At 37.2% G+C, this 11,648-nt stretch overlaps 1 long non-coding RNA gene across 2 annotated transcripts; it reads right to left on the bottom strand.

Moving 5' to 3' along the window:
• Nucleotides 1–846: 846 nt before the first annotated feature.
• LOC114543762 lies at nucleotides 847–3,733 on the bottom strand. 2 transcript variants are annotated; one of them, XR_003690193.1, is made up of 4 exons: nucleotides 3,570–3,733; nucleotides 2,984–3,028; nucleotides 2,638–2,833; nucleotides 847–2,139 (listed from the first exon to the last, which is right to left on the bottom strand). It is a non-coding gene; the product is annotated as an uncharacterized LOC114543762 (long non-coding RNA). The 2 variants fall into 2 exon arrangements; XR_003690192.1 differs by having other exon boundaries at nucleotides 2,984–3,733.
• Between the last annotated feature and the right edge of the window lie 7,915 nt (nucleotides 3,734–11,648).

An 11,648-nucleotide genomic window follows, 5' to 3' on the forward strand; every position in this document is an offset into this window, starting at 1 on the left:
TAAACTGGGTTAGTAAAAACTTCTTTCGATGCCGGCGTGTGGAAACAAGTTCATTACGCTAGTTCAAAGAGCTTAATTCAGGATGACATATGATTATAGATTTCTTGGAGGGCATAAATTACAGCGTTTAGTTTTATTGCAATGCGTTTGTAATTTGTTAATGTGATTTCTATTAGTTTAGATTTATCATAAAGTTTCGAACCTATAGAATTTCGTCATGTAAAGAAAAAATATCGCCTTTAAGGGGCCGGAATGTTGGTTTCAAAACGGAAGGTCATTCAAGTTGTTATTTTGTAAAAGACCTTCTGGCAAAAACAAGTTGTCATTTTCCGTTTCAGTGCAAAGATTTACATCAAATGCGTGAATTTGGTTAGCAAATGCGCAATGCGGTTACCTTGCCTAGCCACGCTATGTCCGTCAAAGTAAAACACTTCGCGGTTTCTATGTTTGAAAATCTTATACAGTCCTTTTGGTGCTGTCTAAACAAAAGTAAAAGTAAAACAAAAGTTGAATTTTGAATGATTAAACTGTCTTCATGTTTTCCTAAGTATCGTTTAAAAATTAACATCCACTAAACAAAAACAACAAAGTTTATAATTATCATAACCTCGATCACTTTTTCTATTGAATTTGAAATTACATAAACAAAGGCAAAATGATGTCAACATTTTGTTTAGTTCACCTTATGCATGGGTTACTAAACAATAGATAATGATAGGCATTCACATTTAGTCAATTTTTCTAATATTTATTGTTTTATACACTGTATAATATTAATTAAAGCATTTCATTTAAGGTTCCCATATCAACCCTTATTGAGGCACATTTTCAAAAAAGTCACTTGAAAATCTTATAGAAATTTTAACGAACAATATATAACAAGACGCCTACTAGGCGTTATGATCGCGTCGTTCGCAGCGACGTAGCCAGCCCAGCTATGCAAATTTTGTGTCGTAAATGTTCTTAATAATAAAAATGAACAATATACCGAACTATAGTATAGGTCGCATGTTGAAAGCAGGAGAAACATCAACAGCCCATTTCAAAACCGCTCTACCTGTGCGCAGGTTCCCGATTAGGGTGATACGGCCTGCAGCTAGCGACGCTGGGGGTCGACAAAGGTTTTTTGCCTGTTAATGGGCTAACTCATTAGGCATCGGAATGTTTATGAATCTATCCACTCATCTTACCTTCCAAAAACTTCTCTTGGTATGCCAGTCAACAATAACAAACAAATAAAGATTATCCAATCTGTGTTTCGCAGAATGGCAGCCGCCCCTTAAATCTCTTGCTCCGGAAAAACGAACTCGAGTCAAAGAGCTAAGTATAAGGAACAATAATTTTTTCCACGGCCAATTGTTTATTTTAATGTGTCTGTCCACGGGCTATAGCTGTAAACTATACTACAAACCGACTCCCGGAATCCTGCATTAACGCTTTTTTCAAGAACGTACAAATTTCTCGAAATATTTTATACAGTATCAGACACTATCAGCTAACCAATTCGCCGTAAAAAATTAAGTCGTAGGTTTGTTAACACGGCAATGTTGAAGTCGTAGGTTGTGTTAACACGGCAATGCGGCAATATTGAAAGCCAGTCGATTTTTGGTTGCCGAACGACCCTGTACGTATATAACTACGTATCGACCATGTTTCAACCTTGAAACAACGTTGACAAGCGACATTGATTCGACGTCGTGGAAATGACCTTGACGTGGAAACAACGTCGATTTCCCGCTGATCGACGTCGCGACAAAAGTTCAACCAAAATTCCACGTCGAAACGAAGTCGTGTGCTCACTTGGTACCCATATAGGCATGCAGGAAACGGCGGATATCGCCTGTCAAAAAAGGCCAATTGTCTACACAAGTGTAGTGTCTGTTATTTGGCTTACACAATCGGCAATGTACGTCGCCACATCTTCCTTCTTAATGTTGAGACAACATCTATATAATTTGTCGATGGTTGACGTGATTTTGGTCTCCACTGTAGTTTTGCCAACTCCGAAGTTCGCGATTTCCTCGTAAGCGAAATCGCCAAAATTTGCCGCTAGATCTTTCCAGTTTGGCCTACCTTCAGGAGTGAGCAGCTCCACGAGTTTCATAAGAAAAGAAGAGGTTTGATTTTGCAGGAGCTGACCTGTAAACAGTACTTTATAACAGTATTCAATGTTTTGTTCGGGGTGCATTGAATTTCAATCAAAAAATTGAATCACACGGGCAGAGGCGTAGCCAGGATTTTGGGGAAGGGGGGCCAGCAAGAACATTGGCGGGGCCAGGCCGCCAGTGTCAATCGAGACAAGGTTTGTGCAAAACATTCTGTGCAGGATACTATGGCAATAATGATGAAAATGACATGCAGCCGGAAGTTTTAAAATATTGACGCCCTTACAACGATTCGCTTACGCCCCTACCCAAGAAAGATGTTTAGCTTAAACGGTGAACTGATAAGAGACTTGAATGTTCAATTTCCCAAAAGAACTGCATGCATAATAATTGCAAATGAATTGCATATGATGTGTGTTCAGCTTAGATGGGAACGTATTTGATCTCTGGCTTCGAAAAACCGGCCCCAGACTAACAATCTTATCTATGAAACTTATTCATAAACTATCCCTGTGTGCAGCGATTACTTTACCTGTATGTAATTGCTTGTATCGTCGTTGCCCTGGCGGGAGCGCCCAGTAATCCTTCTCCCTGACATTGCAGATAATTTTTTTTCGTACACCAGTAGACGATAAAACCCACCGGAAGAAAAAAGAATATCAGTACCACCGCCGTGACAATGAGCAGTGTTAGGTTTGTGGATGAGCAACTGCTTTCATTTTTTTCTCCTGGTAAAATATTTGCAAACAATGTGTTGAAGACTTCAATTTGATTACGAAATCGCGATACATAATTGCATTTCCAATTCCATTTATCAGATATGACTCACTATCATTCCAACAAGTATCATACATGATTTATGAATGCTGAAAACTTACCTCTGTAATAAATAAGTCAAAGAGCGGGATATTCTTTTATGAGCCCTATATCAGAATAAATTGAATTATTATGTTTAAGAAGTCAATCCTGATTATTAAATAATATCATAGGAATTCATAGGAATGATAGACTGTATTTTTGGTAGCATTGCCTACAACCAGATGCAGTTACTTATTACCAACTACTCAACTATACTGACACTTTAGTTCGACAGGATCATTTTCAAAATACAACTGACCACACAAAATACAAAATCTGGGATTAAAAAGTAGACAGAAACCAAGTTTGCTAAACACAGATCATCATAAGAACTCCACGTACAACAACAAGGGTATCACTTACTGTTCCACCACAATTGAGTCAGCAAGGAAGCAATATTTATATCATCGATGAAATCTTTTGTTTTTCCTCCATGATACATTGTATGCACTTTCATTGTCTTATATAGTAAGGTTAGTGTAAATTGGGGATTGATACAATTATCAATCAGTCTATATTATCTATGATTAATTATTCTTCTCTATTTTAAGTTTTCAAAAGAGTATGTTGCGCGTAGACCATTAGGTATTAATTTCAAAGACTTACATGTACGTAAAAACGAGATATGATTGTAGTGGCGGGTAATTTTCTTCGCAATACGATATGATGAAGGTGTTGTGGTTGCCATGCCTGGTTTTAATTACCTTGAAGTCTTGTTTTCAAAGGAGAACCTGAAGGGAATATATTTTACAGTTTTACTTTTCCATCCATTTTTCCCCGAGCCGGCGCGAAGCGCCGTGCGAGGGTACTAATTTCGCCCGGAGATTAGGATTACACCCGGAACCCGTGAGAACATAGCGAAATGAAAGTGGACGGTCAACGGTGGACGTTCGACCTTTTTGCCAGTTATGCGCGTGCGCTGAAATTAAACGAGAGAAGACTTGGTAATCAATAACTTTCTGATTGGCTAAGACAAGAAGGCTAAAATTAAACGACTGAAGACTGGTTTTTAGTGAGTGGGAAGATTTTACACTTCATAATTTCTCACCCGGCCACATTTATTAAAAAGTCATTCTTTTCAGTTTAAACACAACTAAATATGCTAAAATGTATTTCACTATAAATCTGAATGTGTTATGTGATCGACGACATTATCATTTCATTATAAACTCCGTTTTTATAATGACAAAAAGAAAATCAAATAAATATATTCGCGTGCAAAAACCAGTCGAGACGTAACAAAACTTCGGAAGTTGTACGAGACGTCTGATGTTATATTTCAATGAAAAGTAATAATTAAAATAATTTACCATAATACTGATTATAGATGAATAACTTAACTTCAAAAAATGCTAAGAATCTTGTCGTATTTTTGCCCTTTTTTCCCAAAAATATGAGGGTAAACTAAACTTTATAAACCAAAATATACGGCCGTAACAAGTTGCTATGGCTACAGTGCTTCCACTTCCAAAAAAACATTTCCATACTTCTTTTCTCACATACCACGACATAACTATCATGTTAAATAATCATCCCTATTCTTAATTTCGTTTAACTGAGGCGAGGGGTTGCTGCATGCATGTATTTCTAGTAAGCCAGTAAAATGGCAATGATTAGAAGCTCGAATGAAAAGTAAGTTGATATCTTGAGGCAAAATACGTTTAACGCATGCAGTCTGTAATATTTCAATGTCCTCAGCAATTCGATATTTCCACCGTAATAAGGCGTAATTAGAGCTTGATATTAGATTTTTACCCTAAATATTTAAGAAAGGACTTTTTCATTGATAAGTATACGTAAGACGGGATTTCTACGTGACAAGCAATGATTGTCAGTGAGCTTTTTGAATATACAGATACAAACGTAAAAGATTTTAATAGTATAAAAAGAAGTATACAATATGATTTGTTAAGAAACAATTTATTAATGACGACACAATACATGAAAAACAAGTCACAAACTCAGCAAATTTGCCATCCTGGATTTCAAATTTACAGAGAAATTGCAAGGCTGGCTAACTTTTGGTATCAATGGTCTCATGAAATCACCACCTTGTCTCTCTTTTTTAATTCTTGAACTTCGTTTATTGGGGATGATACCTCCTCCTCTCTTGTCTTTTTTTTCTTGAATTCTCTTGCTCCTTCTTACGGGGTATTTTACCATTTTTAATCCCAGTTGTCTTTCTTCTGTAAAATAATTTCATCTTTGACAATTTTTTTCCGAACTTCTATGACCGAACCTTCCTTTATTGCTTTTTCTACCTCTCTCGAAAATTTCTCAGGAAACGGCAACGATGAGCTCCTTTCCGGGGTATTTGGTGTTTATTCCTAGCTCTCCAATATATCGACTACCACCACTAACATTTATTATAAAGATATAGTAAGAAAAATTTCACATTATTAATAATACCGGACAGAACAAAAGGCATGCCCAACAGAACAATTTTTCTAAAATTAAGCTGCCACAAAGCCAATCCTTTTTGGAGTACCACTCCTTCATGAATGACATCCCCTTATTTTTAATATTTAAATTTGGTCGTTCCTTGACAATAACATTTTGTTCGACAGTTGGTCGAACAGAAAAAGATGTTTAACAACAAAGCATTTACAATATCGGATACACATGATAGAACAGAAAGTACTTATAGGCCGAATCATGTCACCCGGATTTTTCCTTTCTTTTCTTTTCATTTCCGATTCCAGAAAGGTTGGAATTTGATTTAAGTAAGACAAGCTTTATCATACGTTATCCCATATATTTCGACCGGAGTTTGTGACGAATAATAAAAAAAACTTTCAAAAAACGTTTCAAAAATGTTTAATATTTATTTGTTTTACACCTTTTCATTTGACGAACGTGATGTTAGCCTATGGAGCAAGACATTTCACAAAAAATAGCTTTTTTAGTAATACTCCGGAAATAAATTTTAATGGTTTATTAATTTTAATATTTTGCCAATACATTGATTGAACTTATCCATAAAAAATTTTCGTTTTTTATAAAAAATCTAACCGTTCCTTGGAACGACACTTTCCATAATAGTATACTTGTGCAAATGTGGATTCTTTTATGCGGGATTCGTAAATTTAAATACAAAGGCTTTGACTGGGTTCTTTTCCATTTCAAAATAGGAAATTAACACTTTACTTACGTGCGTATTTGAAAGATACTTATTTCAACAGTCTTTGAAAACATTTTGAATTGAAATTATTGAAGTGATCGTGTCTTCAGAGAAACAATCAAGAATCCTAAAATATTTACTGCATTAGAACTAAAAATTCTTGTTGTGTTCAGTTCGATCTTTGCCTGAATGTCTATTATCAATTTAAACTTTATGTTGCTTACCTTTCACGATGTATGTTGTGTACTTTTTTTCTCCTCCTACATGTACGTGATGTGCGTCCTTGTGTATTTTCGAAATTTATGTTTTGATAACTAATATTTCTATTGTATTGTGTGTCCGTTCTTCTGTTCGCGTTTTCAATTAGGTGACTTGTTCGTGTATACGTGCTTATTATTATTAAAAACTCCTTAACTCTTCCTCTTTTGTGCTGCAAAAAGTGTGTTCTCGGCGAAAAAACTTATTTAGTTTTGTCCGTGAAGAGGCAAAATGATTTCAACCTGAATTCCACTGGAGAACATACTCGATTCTTCCTGGTCCAGCTACAACGCCTCATAATGGCACTGGGGTGTATAACAGAAAAATCTCTTGTAAATATTTTCTGGAAAGAAAAAGTATACGGATTGGAAAGACGTATACGGATTGAAAAGAGTTCATTAGTGACACCAAAAAGATTTTGCGAACATCGTGTATCAAGAACACAATTTTATATTTGGAACTCTAAGTTGTATAACCTCCAATACAACCACTGGACTAACTGGACATTCTTTCTGAGGATAGAGTTCAAGTGGTTTTCTGTCTCTTGAACTTCAGTAAAAGAAGTATTTCCACCTTTATCTTAGGAATCTCCCCTAATCGATCACCATTGTAAACCGAATATCGCTTCCCCAGTTTACTCCTTGTGGTAAATGTTACCGATGGTTACTCTGGGATTTTAGAGGAACGTTTCACCTACGCATTCAACCCCTCATCTATAGTTCATAAGAACTCAGAATATCTCAACCCATGTAAGAAATACCTCCACCACCTTGCCAAACCTACACCCGTGCTTAAACTAGCGCTTCTATAATCAACATGAACCACCATCAACAACTATACCAACTCAGTCTATCATTGATCGACCGCGATGAAAGATACTATGTATAACTGAACATAAGTTCAGATTTTGCATATATTATTCAGTATACAGTCACAATTCCAACAACAACAACACACAGGAATGGGTCATCTTATAAAACAATATACTGTACCTCGAGTCAGCTAAAACAACTATTTTACAGAAAAAGTTGCTGTCAAGAAAACGCGAAGGTGGAAAATATAGATTTCGAATGTGTTAATGCAATACCCAACTTGTTTGAAATGAATAATACTCCTTATGGACGTCAATTATAAACAAAGAACTACGGAGATCCTTACTGGTGATGATCCCCACAGTACATGGATGACATTTTTGAAAAATATGGAACAAATTACTATGCAGGGCTAGACGCTCGTCAATTTTAAAGAAGCCAAGCTGGGGCCGGATATGTATCCACACTTTGCACACATCAACTTGTACTAGGAATTGAGCAATGTTCAGGTTATCTCAGAAAGTGCTTCCTCTGTTTCATGGTGTTTGGCCTCAAGTCACACTGAAGAACGTGTCCCTAGCTCTAATTATAGCTTGGGAAGTTCTTGTAATTTTGTTAACCTTATGCTTCACTTTGAGCAATTATAAGGTGGTGTGGCGTCCCACATTTAGTGGGTGATTCATGTCAAATATGAGGCTCCTGGCTCATTATTATTTGTTTTTCTTTACATCTTTTGTTTGCTTCCAAATTCTCTTCAGTTCCTTCATTCATTAATTTCTTTAAGAGCGAAATTCAAATCCTGATATGATAAAATATGAATCATCTGAATCTCGTTCACTTCACCTTGCCGGAAAGAATCCACATTTGTAAAGTTTGATACAACAGGAACGGGTGCATTGATTAATTAAATGACAATATAATTTTGTCTCCCGTTTGCGTATTTCACGACAAAATCATTAAAATAACAATGAAATTAAAAAGCGGAAACATAGTTACAAACAGATATTTTTGTTGAATGTTTTGCTATACATACTACGTACACGATATCTAAATTGACTTGAAGATCACGAGGTATTTCTAGGTCTTTATGCCCGGTGTCACAGCGGATTTGGACCCCCCGCGGATATGGACCCCCGGTCCATATCCGCTAGCGGATTTGGACCCCCCCGGTCCATATCCGCTAGCGGATACGTACCCCCCTCCGCGCGGATTCGGACCCCCCAATATTTAGATAAAATTATAAGCCGCTCGTTTCAAACATCTCGCTTTTCATGGGCCTGGCTATTGTTTTTGCCACCATAAAACAAGGCGCCGTCTTTCAAAACAAAAACTTTTCGGCTTTCTTTCTAAGATTTTTTTTATCTTTTCCAGCACTACTAGGATAGCTACCATCACAAAGATAATTAAAAATTTCATAGTAACAATTCTTTTCAGTCATCGCAAAGTGTGCCACTTATAAGACCAACCGCAAAATATTTAGTATTTACTGTCCTTCTATCACCAAGATACAACGCACGTGCTGGTTCATATGGTTGTAAATTTATTATCGAAATTAAGATACCTAATAGCATCAATTAACTGTCTTGGAGTTTCCTTGCCTTCTTCTTATTCTCTTGTAGTTTTCCATGGCAAAAGCGTCAGTCGTTTTTTGCCAGGAAAATCCTCCTGCTTCAAATTTCTCATCCAGGCCTCTATATAACCTTCCGATTTTGCATTTTTGGATTCAATATTTAACCATTTTTGGTCATTTTTAGTTTCAAACGAATCTGGATTTCCTTTCATCTTGTACCTATCTAGCGATCCTAACAAAACTCCAGACCACAACGGCATCTCACCAACGTATGATCTTATGAATTTAAAAAACTCAGGGCACCAGCTTCTATTCAACGCTGCATCTACGTTTTTAGTGTTGTCCATAACGATCTGTCCGATAATTGGATTTAACAGATTTTCAAAGTGACTGTCAAAAGAATTCTCTGATATAGTTAACGCTGTTTCCCAGGCGTCATCCGTTGAAGTTGTATCTACATGATTCTCGACGTTTTCCACGATGTCGTCTATTGTCTTCGAACCCATCTTTTGTACTCTTCCGACAATCCTATCGTACGATATTTGGACCTGATCATCAAGGAACCTATTCATTAGGCAAACACATATATCTACTAAAATCATATCGAATTCATCCAAAGTTGTAGAATTCACAAGAAGGGACATGCAATACATGTTGAAACGATACCAAACTTTTTCGCGGCGATCAACATTGCTTTCTCTATTCCGCCTTTGACGCCCTATGGCACTCAAATTTTTATGAACGATATGCATGAAATGACTACACCCGACATGTGGTATCCTAAGGACGAAGTCGCCTTCTGCACCATTTTTATGTAGCAACCGATATGCTCTATTTAGGAACATCACCAACGATTCGTTATTAAATTCTCTAAGAATTGCTAAGATTCGCTGTCATCTGCTTGAGGTGGGTGGTATACTACACAAACAATAATACATGAAATTCCTCTGGGAAGCCGGTAAGGTCTCAGTTTAATCCACAAACACTCATGGTTAGGACAATCTAGGTTTGGAAGGGTCACGAAGGGTATTGAAGATTTGACAAATACGCAAACTCCTCCGCCCCGTTTCTCAACACAGTCATTTCGAACTAAAGCATAACCCTAAATGTGTACACAGCTGTCAGGAACATTTGAATTTAGCCAAGTCTCAGTTATTCCAGCCAGATCTACCTCGTTTGTTTTTAAAACGACATCCAATTCATCAATTTTATTAGATATAGCCCTCACATTTGATAGGAAGAGTTTTGGTAGTTGGGTGTCTCTAATTGGGGCAGGTTTACTTAAATGTTTCCTAATTGTAGCTATTTTTATCAAATTTTGTAAGTGCCTTCTCTCTTCTTAACTTTTAAAATTGTTTTGCAGTTGGTAATTCGAATACTCGTCGACGTCGGCTGTTGATTTAGCTTCTTTCAAACTGTTTATTTGAATAATAATGCTATCCATTTGATTAAGTATATTATCGACCCCTGACTTCATTTTACTAATTTCTTGGGAATTCTTTTCAATCCTTTTTTCATGATTCGATTCAGCGATTGCTATATCGAGTTTGGTTCCTTCTAGATCGGCGGATAGCTCGTTACAACGGCAAGAGGACTCCGAAGCACTTGAACGCGTGGCGCTATTTAGTTCAACGACACTTGGATTACCCAAAGGCGATATCAACCTTTGCTCAATCACATGGTTGAAAGTGAGAGGAAAGACCGGAAATGTTTTTTGATATCCTCGAAAAGTCTACGTGTACCGAAGCCTGTTCAGCTCGCTAAAAAAGTTTATATTTCGAAAGAACTTTTTCGAAATATGTAATCAATGGAGGCAGACTGAAAATGATGTTGAATTAGAAGAAATGTGTGACATTCATGACGGCAAAGTTTGGAAGGACTTTCAGACCTTTGAAGAACAACCTTTTCTAAAAGATCGGAACAACCTCGCATTAATCATGAATGTTGACTGGTTTAACCCATTCAAGCATGCACCAGGATCTGTAGGAGCTATTTACTGTGTTTTCGCAAATTTGCCGCGACAAGAAAGATACAAGAGAGAAAATGTAGTGTTACTCGGTCTCATTGAAGGTGAACCCAAACACGATTTAAATTCCATTCTCAAGCCAGCCGTTGACGAACTTTTGACGCTTTGGAAAGGACATATGTTTCACCAAGGCTGGAGATGCTTTTTTGTACGTGTCGCTCTTCTATGTATTGCCTGCGATGTTCCGGCAGCAAGAAAAGTTGCGGGGTTTATGGCACATAACGCTACCCGTGGTTGCTCGAGGTGCCTAAAAGAGTTCCCTGTAAAACACTTCGGTGCAAAACCAAATTATTCGGGCTTTGCAAGAAATTCCTGGCCAAAACGGGACTCAATATCTCATCGCAAAAATGCGAAAAAAACTTTGAAATGTACGTCATCCAGTCAACGAAAGAAACTTGAAAGCTCTCTTGGTAGTCGATACACTGAACTATTAAGACTACCGTACTATGATGGTGTACGATTTGTCGTGATAGATCCTATGCATAACTTGCTATTAGGCACAGCAAAATGTTTATTCCATAAATGGGTAGATTTAGGACTGTTAAAGCAGGATGATCTGAAAAAGATCCAAGTCCACATTGATGAAATCGTTGTCCCTCCAGATTTAGGACGAATTCCAAACAAAATAGAATCTGGTTCCTCTGGGATGACTGCTGACCAGTGGAAGAATTGGACATTGGTGTATTCACCTTACATCTTGTCCACTTTTCTGCCTAAAGCCCATTATGAGTGTTGGATGCTTTTTGTTTCTGCTTGTCGGCTGATGTGCGCAAGAACGATAAATCGAAGTGAATTAAAACAAGCGGATCAGAATTTACTTGCATTTTGTAACAAGGCCGAAAGCCTCTATTCCGAGGAGTTTGTGACCCCAAACATGCATCTACATGGACACCTCGCG

The sequence above is a fragment of the Dendronephthya gigantea genome, unplaced genomic scaffold (genome assembly GCF_004324835.1).
Source record: "Dendronephthya gigantea isolate DGI-Jeju-01 unplaced genomic scaffold, DenGig_1.0 000543F, whole genome shotgun sequence".
Classification (NCBI taxonomy): domain Eukaryota; kingdom Metazoa; phylum Cnidaria; class Anthozoa; order Malacalcyonacea; family Nephtheidae; genus Dendronephthya; species Dendronephthya gigantea.